The sequence below is a fragment of the Polyodon spathula genome, chromosome 23 (genome assembly GCF_017654505.1).
Source record: "Polyodon spathula isolate WHYD16114869_AA chromosome 23, ASM1765450v1, whole genome shotgun sequence".
In the NCBI taxonomy this organism is placed as follows: Eukaryota; Metazoa; Chordata; class Actinopteri; order Acipenseriformes; family Polyodontidae; genus Polyodon; species Polyodon spathula.
In genome coordinates this window covers 8,262,065-8,281,952 of record NC_054556.1, presented here as the reverse complement: position 1 = coordinate 8,281,952, position 19,888 = coordinate 8,262,065, and the positions used below count along the sequence as shown (strand labels likewise).

The 19,888-nt window shown below is 35.1% G+C and overlaps 1 protein-coding gene across 13 annotated transcripts in view; it reads right to left on the bottom strand.

Annotated features, from left to right (window-relative positions):
* LOC121298204 (neural cell adhesion molecule L1-like protein) overlaps positions 1-18,998 on the bottom strand; it is a 59,713-nt gene extending 40,715 nt beyond the window's left edge. For all 13 annotated transcript variants that reach the window (XM_041225149.1, XM_041225156.1, XM_041225160.1 and 10 more), the window contains exon 1: positions 18,838-18,998. The gene's annotated coding sequence lies outside the window, so the exon portion shown is untranslated. The remainder of the gene's footprint in view (positions 1-18,837) is intronic.
* Between the last annotated feature and the right edge of the window lie 890 nt (positions 18,999-19,888).

Here is a 19,888-nt window from a genome sequence, read left to right as displayed (position 1 = left end):
AGCAGTAACTGTGTTGATCATGGCTTTTAATAGCCCCTGACAAGGAATAATTGCTTTCGGATGCCTGCTCTTACAGTCCCTGGATCTTTGTACTCATTAGTTTGATCAACATATATCCTCCAGACAACTACTTATTCTCTCATTAAAGCATAAAAATGAGGGGAACCAAAATTGGATTTATACCCAGTAACTGCCTGGAGTCATGTCATCAGCACCTGTTTCAGTTTTGGAGAAAGATCTGCTCCAGTAGTGTTTCTCCCAAAAAACACAGATGGCCACAGCCTTATGGTGCAATTATCTGCATTCAACCAAAAATCTGTCATCTAGAAGAACCTGGCCTTTTTTGTAATATATATAAAAATTAGTTAACTTTTTTTTATTATTATTATTTTAACATTCAGCCTCTTGAATTGAGTTGCATTTCATGATTTCTGTTATGATAAAACAGGAAAAAGATTCTAGATTTGAAGCTGCCAACTTAAAAAAAACTTTGTGTGAGCAAATGAGTTTGCCTAAGTCAAAACCCTGAAACTCGTCCTAGCATGTGCTGCAATAACTGCTGTCTCCTAAACACGTTCTACTTGGCCACGAGCTCTTTCAGTACATTCTAAGCATATCATTAGATCTGGTGTTGGCAGAATGTAGCAACAATCCAGAGTCTGAAGAGCCCTACAAGGAACACTTACACATGAACAATTCTGCTAAAGATCTTTACATTTGTAATTAAGTCTAAATACCCTGACCTGTTCCAACTACAAATTGCATAATTTAATTTCCACCTGTTAAATTTGCTTATTTTTATGGGGATACATCACAAGCTCTCTAATGTCTGTCTTACCGTTGAGACTGAACACTAAAAGTACACCAATGATTAGACAGCCGTTGTCCCCTCATTGTTCACTCATGTAAGTAATTCATCTCGCTGAGGTTGTTGGGAAAGATTCCTGGGCCTCTATAACAATCCAATGTAAAATGCATTCGTAAATCATGCAAAGATAATATGCAAATAATCCCAGCTACTTTTTAAAATTTTGTTAATTGACCAAAATGTATTAATTCCAGTTTAATTTAGGGGATCATTCTAAAATACCAGCTTCTACACCAACCGCGATTGCTATGCTTAAACAGCAAGTAGCCTCAAATGCCTTTTCATTTATTTGTTCAGCATTTGCTTTGCAATCATGAAGTGGTGGATGCTCCAATATAGACTTATAATATTTCTTTGTCTATTTTTGAGTTTGCTTTGAGCAGAATTCTGAACTGCACTGAACAAACTTCCTTGGTCATTCAAACCATGTGACAATGTGACCTTTCAAACTACAGTAAAACCTGTTTAGCCAGCCCCCCTACATACCAGCATTCTGTATAATCCTGAATTCTATGAATCACTATGGAAATGAATGGTGTGGTACCCTTTAAAACCTAGAACCTGTCTATTCTGGAATCTGGCATTATTTTTAAGTCTCTTCTGCATAAATTCAATTTAAATCTGACTGTGCAGTTCATGTAACTTGTCTTCTGTAAATGTAAAACTAGTACAAAAAACAAAAACAAAGAAATAAAAACAAGATGTTGCGTATATACTCGCATGACCTGCCGGCGCCATTCTGAATTCCACAGTTATCGAACAGCAAATACATGTCTAAACGTCCACAATGTCTTGAACGAACAATGTGTGCTTTTCAAAACCAACACTTAAAGAGCTGAGTGAAAATTTCTAGATTGCAAGGCAAACTGTTTAACACATTCTCAAAAGAAAAGATGTCTACTTAAAAGCAACATGGAAAAAATCTGAATGCCTACAGAAAGCATGGGACTCCTACATGCAGGTACAGTACAAGCAAGTGAACGTCTGCAGGTACAGTATAAGCCATTTCTCTGGGAATGGTTTAAACAGGCTTATGCTAATAATTAGTAAAGATGTTGTTGAGGTATTGTGTTTAAAGTTTGCTGAGATATATTATTGTGCTTATTATGCTCTATGTACATTCAAATAGCGATTTCACCTTTTTTAGGTACAGTATTAGTCACATGATTTGAACAGAATGAGGTGAGTCTATTCAGTCCTATGCAGTTTGAATTTTAAAGACAAGCTCACATAAAAAATGATAATCATTCAGTATTTAACCAAGAACCCAGAACTACTCAATATAATTGCAAACATCATGAAATATCAAGGAAAAGGTGACAAAAAAAAAAGAACCTGAGATTTTACAATAATATGCACACTCGGTAAAGTTACTATGCAGTTACTGTACAGTGCTTTACCAAACTGTGATTAACCATGCTTAAACTTCCCTGAACTATACTTTTCCCATTGCATATTAAAGCAAACCTGGAGCAAATGACGTATTTATGCAATGTGCTATTAGTACTCGTTGCAGACACAGATGAGACATTAACCTCAACGTAAATTTGGTTGAGTTTATGTTATAACCATATTTGACCTACAAATAAAAATGGATTCAAAGTACCTAAAGAAGTGCATAAAAACAGCCTTATTTACCGTATATAATGCTCAGGCATGCGCATGTACACAAACTCGCTGCTGCCATTATGGTTCATTAGCTATGGCGTGACATGGGAGCCCCTATAAAAAGTGTTAAGAGCCAGAAGCATTAGCATTTTGGAAGCAGATGAATGAAAGCATTTGTTCTCTCCTCTGTTCCCTGCTGAATGAGTCTATTAATGAGTGTTTTGCAGTTATTTCTCCTTTGCTCATATTAAAATTGAGATAGCAGACGAGAAAGAAAGTTGTAGTGGAAAACTTACTTCAGTCTCTTACAGAAGGAATTTACATTTTCAGAAAAAAAAAAAAAAAATAGGAAAATTCATTTTTTTAAGTCTCATGATTTCTCATAAATAATATGTTTATCAACATGTTTTGAACCTAAAGTTATTTTTTGAGTTCTTATTAATTTAATTAATACTGAGATAAACACTGATGATCTCTTTCCAAAGTTGCAACCTGAGTGTTTGTTTTAATTTCCTGTCTGTGGAAATATGTAGGTAAGTACACCCATGTGTATATAGTAATTATTTTGAAATACAGGCCAATAACAGTCAAAGATGAAAAGTAGATTCATGTATCGTGTTTTACATGAGCAATTTCCACGAGCTTTTTAAAGCTTTTCATTGCAGCCAGTACTGACCTCAATGTTTTATTCTGTACCAGGAGCACATCCTTAGGATGATGGGTTCTTTTGATCTATTATTTACAACAGATTATTAACAGCGTTACAATTAAAGACATCTGCTGCTTGCTTGTTAACTAACCGACTACACATTTTAGAACTTCTGCACATCTGTGTGCAAAAGTCAAGTTTAACTGTGAACTATTTCTACTAAGAATGCATATATTTGGATATCCCTTAAAGTAAGTGTTCATAAGTAATTAACAGTACTGTATATACTCCATAGAATGTAATGTTGTCAAGTGAAGGACTCAGTACTGTATCATGCAATGATATTGTTATTTATATGAATTCGATATATTAGAATATGCAATACACTGTAACTTAAAAATGTAAGTATCGATAATAATTATACACTATTTGCATTTATTTTTGAAGATGCTCAAATGATGGCACTGGGGTTTAGAGATTTCATTATTTATTTATTTTTTTTAAATGAATCGCCTGCTGTAGATCATTGTTTGTTTAATATGATAAACCAATACACAGGTGCTACTTACTGAGAGCACAGCGGATTGCACTTGTACTTTTAAATTTACTTTGATGCCAAGTGTAGACCTGAATTGTAATTTATTTTTCTGTGATATAAAATAAATGAAGCGCAGAAGATTTCTAAAGGTACACAACCTTCAGCCATTCCTTTACTGAACCTATCATAGGCACTGAATTGAGTCGCTGTTAATGAAAAGAATCATTTCCATTTTGTCCCCAGATAACCTGTGATTATCTCCTCTTTTTTAATTCAGTGTGCCATTGAGTTAAGGTTTATATGATGTGTCACTGAGGGGAAAGAACCAAAAATGAAGTCAAGGTTAACAACATGGATCAATTTTGTAAGTGACCTTTTACAGTATCATTCTGGCATGTCTTAAGACTACATCCTTTTTTAATGCTACAACAGGGGCCCTAAGTATTACCCCAAAGGTTAATTTTAAATAAATCATTATACAACATTTTGAAGTTTTACGAGTCCGCTTCCCAACATCTCACAATGCCTCTTCTTCCTCAAGGCAGCATGTGTCTGGAACCAAAGATTTTAAATCTAAAGCTATTTGCACTGAAATGGTAATAATATAGACAATATGCTTTGCTAGGTTTCTTGGTGATATATAACTAGTATTCCAGTTGTTTTTAAATGGCTGAGCATGACTTTCAAAATAACAACAGGACGTAGGGAAATAGGTAACTGGGGACAAGCTTCATTTGGAGGTGTCAACCTGATGACCTTGCGTTCTCAAGACATGAATCATTTAGTGGAAGAATTAAAGAATTACACATTGGGAAATATTTTGTAGGTTTTTTCTCTTTTGCAAAGCGTATACTAATATTTTGTTGAAGGAAAAAAAATACAGGGCCGATATAAAGTTAGCGCTGATAGATTTTGTAACGTTGATAGTACTAACAGTATACAGATATGGATAGTTCCTGCAAACCACAACTGATAGTTAGCTTGGGTTTACTTATTTTTATATTGTATAAGACACTTTTACATTACCATTTAAATAATGTAATATAACTTTAGATAATGTAATATTACGTGTGGGGACTGGACAGCATGGTTTCTGTTTGTTTTGTTTATTTTAATCATTTGAAAATGTTGTGAAGCACTGCACGTATAACAGGTGAATGTTCTTTATGTAGTTAGTTTAATTAGGAGCCTGGGGACACCTACATCACCAGTGGGTTTCCAAGGTCCAACTGCATCCTTAATATAGTCTCAGACCTAATATTGGAATCTGGAAACAAAACCATTTTTATTCTATGGATTGCTCATTTTTAACCACAAATGAAGATAAATGACAAGAGGCAAAAATTAGGATCCAGTCCTATGGGAGACATGTGAGAAAAGGGCTAAATTGGGTTTCTCTCATTTATAGAACACTATAAAATGCATCTGCTGTTTAAAAGTGATTCTGTGACATCCATGCCCAATATGTTCTATATATTTAATATAATTGTTCAGCCAGTGTCAAGTAGTTTAGCTTGTATGTAAACCATACACAGTGCATTCTTCTTCTTCACACATTGTCATTTGGGGTTGGAAGCTGTTGACAGGATTTTGAATAATATTTTCAGTGAAAAAATAAGTTATTTCAGAGATCAGTGCATTAATAAATGTGCCTTTGAAGTTGCACTGACAGCAACATAATACAATGCACCATTAATCTAGTGCTGCTGTCTGAGGTCAGGCTGCTGTTGTGAAAATCATTCTTTTCCCTCAACTCCCTGTCATGTGTGGTGCATCGCTAATGACACCCTGAAAGTATGCAGGGTTGTACTTTACTCTGTAAAAAAAAGAACGAAAGGGGTCATCACTAAGAAACTTGAAAATGGAGAACAGTCATAGTGTGCGACCAAATCTTTCAATATGATTGGCTGATTCAGTTCTTCAACATATTTTAGCATAATTGCACTCCTGGCTATTGCCTTGGGTCTTACTGTTTCCCTGGTTTATTACTCTAGTGCAACTCGAAGTAGATTTAGGAGGTTTCAGATTCCTAAAATTCTACAGTTCCACAGGTGTTATTTTAAGACAAATATAAGCTTCAGTATTTTACAAATCCATATTTTTCTAAATGTACTCCATATAAAAATTGTAATACTGAGATAGAACATCCACGTTCTAGATTGGATATAGACAAAGTATTGTGTTGTGCAAATGTACTAAAACAATATTTAACATGATTTAGTAATGCTTCAGTGTTCTGTAATCAAAGCGGTATGCATCTGCACAGTTAATTAATATAAATACAAGCATCTCTATCCATTATCTGCAGAGAATAACATTACTTGAATTGATAAATGAATACCTGAGACAATGCAATTTCTCTTGTTTATGAGGCAGCAACTGTTCAGTCTAATTTACTTTTCTAGAGGCTAGCATTCACTTTGGTTAACTGCCATTTCCAGCAAAAAAGATTGCAAAAAATGTTTAGTGTACAGTTCAGTAATTGTTTCCCAACACTGAAAATGCAGTGCACTGAAGCAAATGCAATAACCCAGAGATGTTCATATGCTGTCAAACTTGATTCGCTACTTTTTCTAAGGGAAACAGTGAGGGCCAAATTTTCATATATTTCAAGTTTACTGCAGTCTTTAATTACTGCAACTTTTTTTGAAAGGAGAAAAACATATTGACTTTACAATGCTACTTTCAAACATCTAAGTAATGTGCAGTAATAGAAGGTCTCTTAAGCACTCTCAAGTTTTGTTTCTCAGTTTTGGACATTAGTGTTGAATTTTCCCCTGGAGTACACATTTTGAAAATATGGCCCAGAGTGCTCTGTTTTGATCTCATTTTCCACTGACTGTAGTGAAACATGGCCATGTTCACTTGAGGGAATCCCAACTATTTACTAATGATGAAGAAGAGCCCAGCTGAGAGTCCTTGCTAATTAGCAGAAACCAACACAGCGGCTTCCTTTTACAATTTGCAGTACAATTTGCCTTTTCTGTGCCTTTCAATTATATTTGCAATCATTGAGAGGGGTTCTGGGTTTTTATGCTGCTTTGTTTGTATATATATATATTTTTTTTGTATCTGTTTTTACCTGGCTATAAGCTTGCATTGAGCTTGTTTGGAGACTCCATGATCTTTCAACTCTTCTGACCAAACCTACTTTACATATACTGTATACAGAGGCCGTTCTGTGACATGACTTAAATGAAATGAGAAAAGTCTGTTCAGTCTTAGGCAGCTCAAAAATGGCTAAGGACAAAAATCTTGAGAAACCGATTTAAAATAAAACATGTTTAATAACTCTTAGCTCATAGAATCAATTGCTTGCTCTGACTATCCTTTTAAATGCCAATCGCGTGACTTGGTGTGATCTATCGGAAGTGCATCCGGAAATGTGTTTTTGTTCATTACTTGCTATAAAAAAATATATCAATTAAACCAAATATATATGACCTTTCATATATGTAAATGTGAGATTTATGAATTGGTAGTAATACAGATTAAGATTTATTAAAACTGGTATGTTATCTTTATGTAATGCCTGTCAAGAATTATATTATATTGTAGAGGGAGGTATTATTGGCATAATGACACTTGCTAAGTCCCAGCAGGTGAGGTAGACTGCTGCTGTTTTTTACATTTGCTCCCATCGGCAGATAATGAATGTTCATGAAATAAGCTGGAAACTGGGATAGTAACAACAGTGGGACACGCAACAAGATAGAATTAAAGGCCAATGTAAACAACAGGACTCATAATTGACCTTTAGAGTCCAGGTACATTTTAAAATAGAACACATAATGGGCATCCGAGAGTGATGGGATTTATAATAAAAGAGATACTTCTCTCTCATTATTGTACCAAGCTCCAGAGACACCAGGAATTGAAGCCTGCGGACACAGGTTTCTGTGTAACGTTTGTCGGTGCCAGACGCAGAGCAAATCCCACAAGAGTCATGTTGCCAGTGGAAACCAGTCCTGCTTAAACTGGTGAAACTTTGAAAAGAAGCTTTATAAAGACAGTTCAATCTTCCATTTTAAAAACATGGGGGGAGGCCAGGTAGGGACAAAATCTGAGAAGAATATAACCAAAACTAGATTTAAAAAAAAATAATAAAAAATTAACGTTTCCAGTTGTAAACCACACCCCACATTCCCTGAGTTGTGTTATCCAATTCATCTAGAACCTTTCTTTCAAAAAACCCACAGTATTTAATAATTCAACAAATTCATATCTGAGCTATCTGAAATTAAAAGCTCAAAGGCCACTTCTGTTGCTTTCATAGTTTTTTAGGAACATGGTAGAACCACAGTGTACTAGGCAATTTGTACATTAACGATTGCATGATGTCTTTGTCTGACCACTGGTAATCTCTAGCTTGTCTTTATTATTTAAACAGCAAGGAGGGGCAAGCTGAAGCAATACCTGCTGTGTGTATGACAGAACCTGTCTCGCACACAATTTTAAAATATTGTGCTTTTTGTACCTGTGGCAGAGCAAAGCTCTGCCCTTTTTAAATTGGCAGGGATGGGGTTAATTTCCCCTACCTGCCTGGGTTTATTATGTTCAGGTGGCTGGGGTTGATTAGTTGATTAGGTTAATTAACGATCAATCAGCGCCCAGCCACCTGACATAAAAGGAGGCCTCCGCTTCTCATTTGGGAGGAGGGAGCTAAGGAAGCAGGTTGGTGTTTTGTTGGTTGTGATTTTTCAATTTTCTAAATCCAGTGAAGGCATTGCCCAGCCTGGAAACCTTTATTTTGTACATTTTGCTTTTTATCTTTCTTTTTGTGTTTCAATCCCTTTGTTTTGGCCCTTGTGCCTTTTTATTTTTGTATATTTATAATAAAAGTATATTTTTTTGAACTGCAGTCTGTCTCTGGGCCTCTATCCACTCGCCAGCCTGCCACAGTACCATATGTGCAGTACATTCTTATGCGTATAATGTGCATATACAGTCATACACATTGATAGGTCATTGCAGTTATTTAAGATTTAAATGCAATTTCTCAAATATATCAAGTACTCTCAGATTTCTTTATTCTTCTCAGGTGTAATTATATATATATATATATATATATATATATATATATATATATATATATATATATATATATATACTTCACAGTCGTGTCTGACTGCTCTTTGTAAATCACCACCAATCCCCTTAAATCTAAAATATCAATGCAAAAATATAATAACGAATGACATTCAAAAATGTCTAGTAAAGCTACAATCCAACCTTGTAAATGAAGGTCATTCCATACTAATTATTTACAACTGCCCTGAATTCTGTACAGTCATATTGACAAAATTGTTCTGTAGGTCTCCAAAAATGCTGCAGACGTATTGCCCGCCCTAACCTTTACCATCTCTATTAACCGGTACACAATAAAAGCTTTTTTACTGCAAATCTATCTATAAGTGTAGTTTAAAGCAAATTGTATTATTATTATTATTATTATTATTATTATTATTATTATTATTATTATTATTATTTTAGGGCTGAAAATGAATTTGGTGTCTTTACTCCTGCTATAATGAACATTTATATAATTAGATATAAACGAGCCATACAACATAAGAAATTCAAAAACAATTCAGTGAAATGAATTGGGAAAGTACAGGATGAGAATGTACATTGCTCTGTAAGGGTTGACTCAAAGAGTCAATTCTATCAAAAGCATTCCTTTATCACTGTAGTTCTCATTAGTTTTGACTTCAAAGCATAGTTTCTGTAGGATATCTTCCATTGTATATTGATTGTAATGGAAAGGCCTGAAGCTATTAAGAACTCTAAAGGCTCTGCCATTTCTATTATATATATATAAAATTAAAAATCCTTACAGTTAAGGACAAATATTTGTGGCCATGTATTATGTTGCACTAGTTCTTTTTTTTGACATAGTGACATTTTCTGTCCAAGTCCGAGTCTATAATTCCCTATTGCTTCTCATTTTTCCTCTGCAGAAACACTGGTTCCCTTCAAATAATCCATAGTTCAAATAAAGCCACAAAAAAAGTTACATGCGCTTGTTTAACCCAGTTTGCTTTGAAGAAAAACCATAGGCGATCAACACTCATTATACTGGAACTGCAAAAATCTAGTGAGGGGAGTTCCAAACTGCAAATTATTATTTTATAATTAGTCACCATATCCTGTCAGTGGTAGCACATTTCATGTACAAATTATGAAGATGTTCTGAAATCACAAGTTAAAATATGTCCCCTGATATGCTTTATCCTCAGAGCCAGCCAAACGATGGCAAGATATGATTGACACAGGTCACCTCAAATAAAACATGCTTATTAGGCAAAGAAAAAACATGAGGGACTGTTGGCTCTCCTGTCCAAAGTCATGGGCATTTTAGAAGGAGAGAGAACAAAGAAAGAAACGCAATAAAGTCCAATTAAAGTTTAAAACAAAAACCTTGTACGGTATACGACTGCAACATGTTCATTAGCATTGCTGCCTCCTGAAGGGACTTATTTATTTTGTTTGATATTTACATGTTCTTCACCCTGACATTGTTCAAAGCTGATGTCCATCACTGATCAGATCAGTCTGTAAACTAAGCAATCACATAATATGCACATAGTAATAAAATACATTTGTAAAATTCAGAACAGATGATCACGTCCAGGGGGAGTATTGCGTGGCAACTACACAGTACAGCCCGGAATCTGGGAGTCAAAGTGACTATCAAACTAGGACAACAAAAGTAATGGAAGAGAATATTAAGAAATACATATTTAAAATGAAACATCATTACTAAACATGCAGTGGAATGCAACACTGATTCCATCATCAGACCAGACCCGGATTGGCAAAATGGAACCATGTTAATTGAACACGACACAAGCTATTTAAATACTGCCACCGCTGCTCCTTGCTGTTCCCCTCCACAGGAGTGATTCTACAGAACAGTTAATTAAAATCGTTAATTGATATTTATTAACAAAAGAAAACCTTGTTCTTTAGCAAATTGTTTTTACATCAACCATCTCAATACAGGTGGTATGATCAGGAACATGTGGACGGAAGCTTTATAATTCAAACCAATCTCTCCAATTCAACTCAAAATCCTCTTCAAGAGAAAGAGCAAAAACATTTCGAAACAAATAGCTTCATTACACTTCAAGTTCCTAATCTTTCAAACCTATTATCTGTTTCATTGATAAGCTAATGCAGTTAGACATTGCTAGTAATATAAGTGGTCTCATTTATCTTTTATTAAGTTTCATTTATTATTAAATTAATTAGGTAGCAGTACATTATGTTTAATTCAATAAGTTCATTTGTATTCATTAAATTCATTTAAATAATTCTTATTTTTCTTGGGAAAGTAAGTCAGTCTTTTGGCTAATTTATACTTTGTTCCACAAGGGGAAATGCTATTTTAAACCTAGTATGTGTTTTACACATACTGTAGTGTGCAGTTCTTTAGTAAATGCTCATAACACTTTATCTAGCAAGCAAGATGCTTCAGTTTAGTCTTAGCAAGTTAAACAGATACAGTACAAGAAATGAACACCCAGGTTTCTAAATTGATTTACATTAAATATTAAAATCTTAACCGTTGCTCTCTGGCATAATAGGAGCTGCAAAAGCTTCAATTTGGCAGAAAGAAAATCTGATATGGATGCCTGCATCCCGTGGTAAAATCAACAATGGAGCAGTTGCAGTATTTGCACATTTTGAGCAGAGGCGTTCAATATTTCTCATTTTACTGAATTACATGGTAACTAATATGCACAACAGCCCCAAAAGGCTGATCTTTCATTGCTTCATAGCCAAAGCTACATTGCTGTATTGAAAATTGATCTCCAGTGGACTGGAGACTTCAAATTCTGTGTGCCGCCTTAGCGTTGGTTTGATTTGTGGAAAGGACAACTTTTGTTCCCTCACAAAAGGCAAAACACTTCCGCTTAATAATGGTCCTCCAATTGCGTGGTTCCTTAGCATTAAATTGGTTACAAAAAACTGATTCTCAAATCTAGTGTGCATCGGTGCAGATTTAAAATGAGAAACAATACCACTGAGCCAGTTTTGAATGCCTTTAGAAATCAATAAATTAGCCTACTTACCTGTATTAATAGGAAAGAAATAATAAGGTGATGTCAAGGAGAAATAATGCTAATGCAGTGAAGCATAACTGCCATAAATCTCAGTCTCAGGAAAAATGATTTGTGTTTTACCAGTGGTTACCAATGTTAGTTGCCATGTACCTTTTATTATACCGTATTGTAGTGCACATTATATAGTGTACTGTACTATGCATTTGTTTTATGCAGCAGAATGCCAGTACTGTGTGTGGTTTATATATTGAAGAAACGTTGTCAAGCCTTACCTACTGTGTTCATATGAATAAAAAAACAACTGGAGCAGAGAGTTATCATTAGCCTGCTTTAATAAAGCTTCTCTCACAGTGTGCCGGGGCTGTTGGTTCTTAATTTTGAATCAGGAACTGAATTATTTGTGTGTCTTTAAGCAGTCTCCTTTTCACTGCCCGATGACCAGATATTATATTCATACTTACAATAAAAAGTGCCCAGCAATTGACATTTTCAGAAAGAAATAACATTGCATTTGATCCATGTAAGATTGGTCAACATTCTCTCTGGTTGGTTCGGAATGTTTTCACCACTGGAGTATTAGCTATGTGTAAGATGCTGCGCTTTATCAAGACAGACTTCAAAATCCAGAACATTACTATTTAGCTTATGGAACTGTATGTTCTCTGAATGGTCTATGCATTGTTTTCTGGTTGAAAATAACACGCTTTTCTTGAAGATGGGTATTCCATTCTACTGATCACTGTATAATTCCTTTAACAAAACGCAATAATGATCACGTATGAAACAAAGACGAATGATATCATTTGGTTGTAATGTAGATGCATAACTTGCAATGAAATTTGTGCTGGAGTAAGAAGGGTTGAGCAGTATCTGAAACATCATTTATCCAATAAGCCAGCCTGTCAGCATACTGTGGCAGCAGGGCTGCCAAACAGTCTGTTCATGGCACCCAAAGGAGCAACAAACACCTTAATGAGATCCCAAAGGAGTTCACTACTCGGACCTTCTGTTATTTAGACTGCTGTGTACAAAACTCTAGTTCTGATATGTTACCTTTTTTAATGCGTTCTTATTAAATGTTGCTGTTTTAAAAAAACGAAGCTGAAAAAATGTACACTGCATAATTTCAACAAAACCATTTTTCTATGTCAAGGCTTCCTATAATGTGAATTGTCTATCTGGCCTACATTGTAAGTTGCTTCAATTATGCTTCAATAGAAAAGGCTAAAGTATGAATATAATCTTTGATTGAGCTGTTACATAACACAGCATGTGCTTTAAATTCTAATAAAAGCTTTACACTTAGTTGAAGTTATATTGCCATAAACAACTGACCTCAAATGTTTCGAAAATTATTTTAGAGATCGTTGCTTTAACAGCTCATCATAATGTTTTTGATCATTATATTTCACCAGTCCCCACCAGAAATGGTCCTTCACCCCTATTTTTATTCAAATTCATTATCCGTGTAGGATTAATTTAATGATAATTAAAAAAAAAAAAAAAAAAAAAAAATCTGACTTTTTCACTGTTATGCTCTGTTAAATCATGAATCATAGGGTCAAAATCCCAATCGATTCACAGCTCTGTCTCAGTGCCATACTTTCTCTCTAAAAAAGGACAGTGGTAATAGTTAGTCTGTATTAAAATATCACTAAAAAAAGACCGCAGAGATCCAACAGTGTTGCATTATTCATATCTTCTCTATTTCCCAACTGAAAAAAAAAAAAAAAAAAAAACATTCAGGGAAAATAGAGATGAGGTTATAGAAATATGCAAATTTAAAATTGAATTATTCTTCTACCCCCAACACATACCCATATTTATTTCACCAGTTATACCAAGTGTGTGTGTGTCTATATATATACAGCTCTGGAAAAAATTAAGAGACCACTACAAAATTATCAGTTTCTCTGGTTTTACTATTTATAGGTATGAGTTTGAGTAAAATGAACATTTTTGTTTTATTCTATAAACTGCTAACAACATTTCTCCCAAATTCCAAATAAAAATATTGTCATTTAGAGCATTTATTTGCAGAAAATGACAACTGGTCAAAATAACAAAAAAGATGCAGTGTTGCCAGACCTCGAATAATGCAAAGAAAATAAGTTCAGATTCATTGTTAAACAACACAATACTAATGTTTTAACTTAGGAAGAGTTCAGGAATCAATATTTGGTGGAATTACCCTGATTTTCAATCACAGCTTTCCGGCATCTTGGCATGCTCTCCACCAGTCTTTCACATTGATGTTGGGTGACTTTATGCCACTCCTGGTGCAAAAATTCAAGCAGCTCGGCTTTGTTTGATGGCTTGTGACCATCCATCTTCCTCTTGATCACATTCCAGAGGTTTTTTAATGGGGTTCAGGTCTGGAGATTGGGCTGGCCATGACAGGGTCCTCCATCCACACCTTGATTGACCTGGCTGTGTGGCATGGAGCATTGTCCTGCTGGAAAAACCAATCCTCAGAGTTGGGGAACATTGTCAGAGCAGAAGGAAGCAAGTTTTCTTCCAGGAAAACCTTGTACTTGGCTTGATTCATGCCAAAGCTGCCCGATTCCAGCCTTGCTGAAGCACCCCCAGATCATCACCGATCCTCCACCACATTTCACAGTGGGTGCGAGACACTGTGGCTTGTAGGCCTCTCCAGGTCTCCGTCTAACCATTAGACGACCAGGTGTTGGGCAAAGCTGAAAATTGGACTCATCTGGGGTGCTTCAGCAAGGCTGGAATCGGGCAGATTTGTCTTTGTGAAGGACGCATGAATCAAGCCAAGTACAAGGTTGTCCTGGAAGAAAACTTGCTTCCTTCTGCTCTGACAATGTTCCCCAACTCTGAGGACTGAAATCAGATGAATTGTGCTATCTTACAGGGAAAAGATGGAACATTCCCCACTGAGTAATCACTGCCAACTCAAGTCAAGGTTATCTGGCAGTCCTGCATAGCATGGAAAATGAAGATACACTTCATTGATTTCCTAATGGAAATGGGTACTACCAAGCTGAAAATGCCTTTCTCTAGAGGGGTTGGTCTGATTGGAAGAACACAGCCAGATCTGTCTCACCTCTCTTGACCTGCCCAGTTGCCAGACCTCAATCCAATTAAGTCTTTATGGGGTGAATTTGACCTACTTCCTCTAAGCAAAGCAACCACATCCTGCACACTGTTTGAGGCTTTGGAAGATGAATTGTACCTATACCTGAGACCTTACATGTTGTAGTCCAAGCTGTTATTGCCTCTGGGTGTGGACCTTGCTAAAAAAAAAAACAGTGATATACACCAGGTTTGTAGCACATGTACAGCAGCATAAAGAAGATCAAAGCCATGTATCTTATTTTAATTTATATATTCCTGAACACTGTTCTGATATCACCACCTGTCTCTCGTATGTGCAGTACAGCAGTCATTTACTGTTTTATATGTGTTATATTTCTTCTATCCAGGAAAAAACCCTTGAGCTGATCCATCTAGTTTTCAAGCAAGATAATGAATATTTTGACATTTTTTCAATATATTTTGTTATCTGAAACTATTTTACCAATGAAAATTGCCTGCCACACGTTCAACTACGTTTTAAGAGGTGTAGAAGAGAAAATAAATGTATAAACATATACACTGTTTATCTTTGCAGCACTAAAATCAAAATATGGTTCCCATAAAGGGAAGATTATAACTCCCAATTCTAAACCTAAATACATTTCCTGACAATAAAGATGATCTTACTACTGCTGCTGTTTCACAAAGGACAGTCATGATTAATGATCCGTGTAACATCATTATGGGTTATACTGAACCAAGCAATATATATAATTCATCAAACATAGCTTATTTTTTCATTACTGATACCATTCCCTTTTTCATCAGGACTTAATGTAGGCTACTCAATATTAATCCTTATATTGTATTTTATCATTCGCGACAACAATGCTTACATGTGTATCTTTTCACAATTAAAATCATATATTACCATATGCTATTATATATACTCAGGACTGGCTGTTATATTGAATCAGTTGTTATGATAATTCCTTCATATGAAAGCTGTCCTATGTATAAACATGTCACAATTCACAAAGTGACAGATAATATTTAACTCCTTTGTTTGACATAGAATACTGGTAGGTTATGTAATTTTGTGTTTTTTTGTGTTTTTTTTTTTTATTTTATTAGTATTTATATAGATATTGGGTTTATCTTTACTATAGCCATAAAAAAAATACTAAAGATACTGAAAGGCACCTAACATCAGATCATACATTTCTAAAGCAATGTGCTTCAGGTGATTTTCTACTGAGGTCATTCTCTGTGGTACACTTGAAATGTCCTCAACTCATGCTCCAGCAGAACGCAGAGCTACTGTATGGTTGAGAACAAAAGAGTCTGTTCAGTGCTTTTTGTGCTCCTATTTTACAATAGGTTAAGACGTTATCTAAATGAGTAAGATATCAAACCAGACAACATTTAAACAGCACACAATTACTCATTTGTAACATGATTTATTTCATCTTTCTCTATGTCTGCGCTATTTATGCGGTCAGTGAACTACTGTAGCCAACACATTGTCCTCTACCCCTTCAAAATTCTTAGCATAAAGAGACAGAGCAGGAAGAACCCTGTAATGTGAATGTGAAAATACATAATGATGCAAGTTCAAAAATGAATTAGAAAAACAAAATGTTGTGGTTAAGCATCTACCAAGTTTTCTCCAATATATTTGTAATTCATTGGTTGTCCATTGATTAGTATTGCTTTTCTTTGAAATAAAGGGTGTATTATCCAACAGATGACTTACTGATCATTGCATTTACTCAGTAAATGTCATAAAAGTAATTTTAAAAGAATGATATGCTTCTTGGAATTTTTTTTTTTTATTAAACAGTCACTAACATGTCATGAACAATTCACAACTTGAATGTGTCTGTGGTTCAACAATATTTTGTTCTACAATGGCACCACAAAGTAATTACTGTTTTAACACAAATAAATAAGGTATTGGCACTTCTTCATGTATCAATTTAGTACAGAATTCTGTGTCCTCTAAAGTACTTGAGCTCTTCTTATATTTCTATTTTAATTTTGCATGAGAGATTTCTTGCAATAAAATGTTACATTTATGTGCCATTTTTCTCACTGGAAGGTACTAACAGAAATACAATAATAAAAGAAATTCCCCATGTGTAGTTGTTCATCAGCAATACATTGATTCCCAAGGTTATTATTGAAAGTACCAATAGTTGCTCTGTCAGTGATCCTTAACATGAATCTGCTGACAACACCAGTGGTATCCTTCTGGATTTGCTATTTTCTGCTCACATTCTATGTTGTAAGGACTTTCACAGAGAACTACTGTATTGACGGAAGCCTGTTTCTGGATATTATTTTAAGTGAATGAAAGATGGAAGTTATCTGTTATAACCTGCTATGGTGCTCTGACTGTAACAGGGAAATGTAGTCAAATACAGATTTGGATGGAAGGAACACAGTTATGCTGTGAAAGATTTACACATTTTACATATACTGTAATTTTTTTTTTTCAATTAACTGGTACCAATTGTTGGTGCAGGCAGAGACACTGTTACAAACAACCCCAGGGGTATTTGATAGCTAATAATCCAAGGCGACCAGTATTTGTTAACCTGCAACCACAGATGCTTTGAAAACCCAAGAGAGCCTGGGCTGTGTGTTGCAATATAATACGTTTCACTTTTTGTTTATCAGAATGTCTGATATAGGGGCATAAGAAGAACAATGACATTAACAGTATTTGACTCTGTAAAATCTTCAGTAAAAGGTCTATTTATTTTAACACTGGCAGCAGCAAAGCTGGCCTTCGTTCCACTGAGGGAGTTTTGAAATGCTCAGCCATGGCTAATGTCTCATTATTCCAGAAATTATGCAAATAGAATTGTTACAATCTACCCTTGTCACATACACTGGGCATCAGTGTACATACAACATACAAAAATACAACAAGCTCTGAACTACCTGCTATACACCCTACAGAACAGGATACAACATAACAAATCCTTTTCTGTTGCATAGTACAGTATATAGGAAAACCTTATTATATTCTTTGCTTATTTGTATGTGTTATACACATGTCTATCTCCATATATTAATAGGATCAAAACAGTTCAATATTCTACATGTGAAGTGGTGCCCTGCCAAAGATAAGTGGGGGGTGGTACTCCCCCACGACCCCCCAACACTACACCTCTGACTTCAGCTATAAAAACACTTTGCTTACTTCCTGAGGGGTGCTCAATTTTTTTAATCCTTCATTTTAAGAATTATATAAATAAATATGAAGGATTAAAAAAAATGTTATGTTTCATATACGTGCACAGTGTAGTTAGCAAAACTGAATTAAAGAAACCGCACCCAACTTAGGTTCTGTGTAGGTACTTGTTTGTGATGGGAAAAGCACAATGAGGTTGCTCACATGATTGCACAAGCACTGCACTACATTTGAAGGTTAGGTTTGAAGTTGCGTGCCAAAATTGAGTGGAAGTACTACTTGCTAGTACCAGTATACAGTACTTTGTGCACTATTAAAATGTATTGGACCAGACAATGTCTAAGCTCTTGTTTAAATACAGAAAACACGGTCAAGGCACAAGCAGTGTTGCTATGCAACAAATATCTCCACTTCCACATGCCTTTGGAACTGTACTGTGTATTCCTTGTGCACCAAAACACACCTTTAAGTGAGTTTCTTTCCCTGCAGTTATTTAAATAAAGCCATACATGTAATACTTCTACAGAACTCTCCATTGCATGCATGTGTAATACAATGTAACTAATTATGATAGACTCTTTATTTTAATCGTCCAGAGATACAATGATACCCAGCATAACCGTGTTCAACCCAGAACATTTTCATAAGGCATTTTTATTTTTAAAACTCTACATTCCACTTCTTGGTATTTTAATTGTTTACAAATATAAAGAAAACAAAACGACTATGTGTGCTGCCATAGACACATATTATTAAACAACAGTCAACTTTTTTCACCCAACATCACCCTAATCAGCAATAAATAAAAAAAAAAAAAAAAAAAAAAAAAAAACTGCAAAAACAATATAGATTTAATACTACCTTTAGCACACGTTAATTCCACCGCAGCAGCTGAAAATGAAATCAGGCTTGACACTTCTCTGTTCTCTCTAGCAGCAGGAAACTAGTAAAGTACGAAACAAAATGCATACAATTGGCCAGGAGGAGCTATGACACATGAATGTATCGCTCCCTAAATGCAGTGACTCCAGTGCAAAAAAAAAAAAAAAAAAAAAAAAAAAAAAATCAGTTTTCCACTACGAAGACGTTAAGAGGAAGGACACCATTCGTGACCAGCATCGAGAGCTTCACAGAATCCATGGCAACAAGACAAACCCTGAAAAATTCCAACGCAGAAAAAGACTTCACGACTGAGATGATTAACACTCCCCAAAACAGCGGCGTGGTATTCAACTGATAGAGAAGAAAAGGTGTAGAATCACACATATGTCGAGGCTTTGCACTGGGAAAACATTTGAGTTCAATTATTATTTAAGCGTCTACCTCATTACTATTGCTCCCACTTCAAACTAATTGTAATATATGCTAGAATGTGGGTATATATTTATTATATTATTTATTAGTTTGTTTCTTTCATTTTGATCAAGGGTAGTTTTATTTTATTTTTTTTCTACTTCACCAAATGGTCAGTTCCATGTGCCATATAATTGTGGCAGTGTTCATTTTTCTCAATAGATTTTATTTATGTATCTACTTATTTATGCATTTATTTATTTGTTTTTGGGTCAGAGCTAGTAGTTTCTTTTTTTTTTCTGGCTTTCTAGTGGTCATGGTGGTTGAACAGACCAGATACCCATGTAAGTATTGGTAAGCTGGTTCAAATGATCAATTTAAAGTCCTTATCTACTTGAAATTTCTAAAGCCACTTGATTGTAGATTACGCTCCTCAAGGAATCTTTTTGCTGTAAACCTGAGCTTCATATAGAGTACCTGTTGTGTATCGAGTTGTAAATCAGTAACTATTTGTTCCAGTTGACTCCTGCTAGTCACCAGCTCAGCAATAGCTGAGATACCAAATTGATTCTATGATATTGTCAGATTGAACCTCCTTGTCGGATAACACATCCAAATG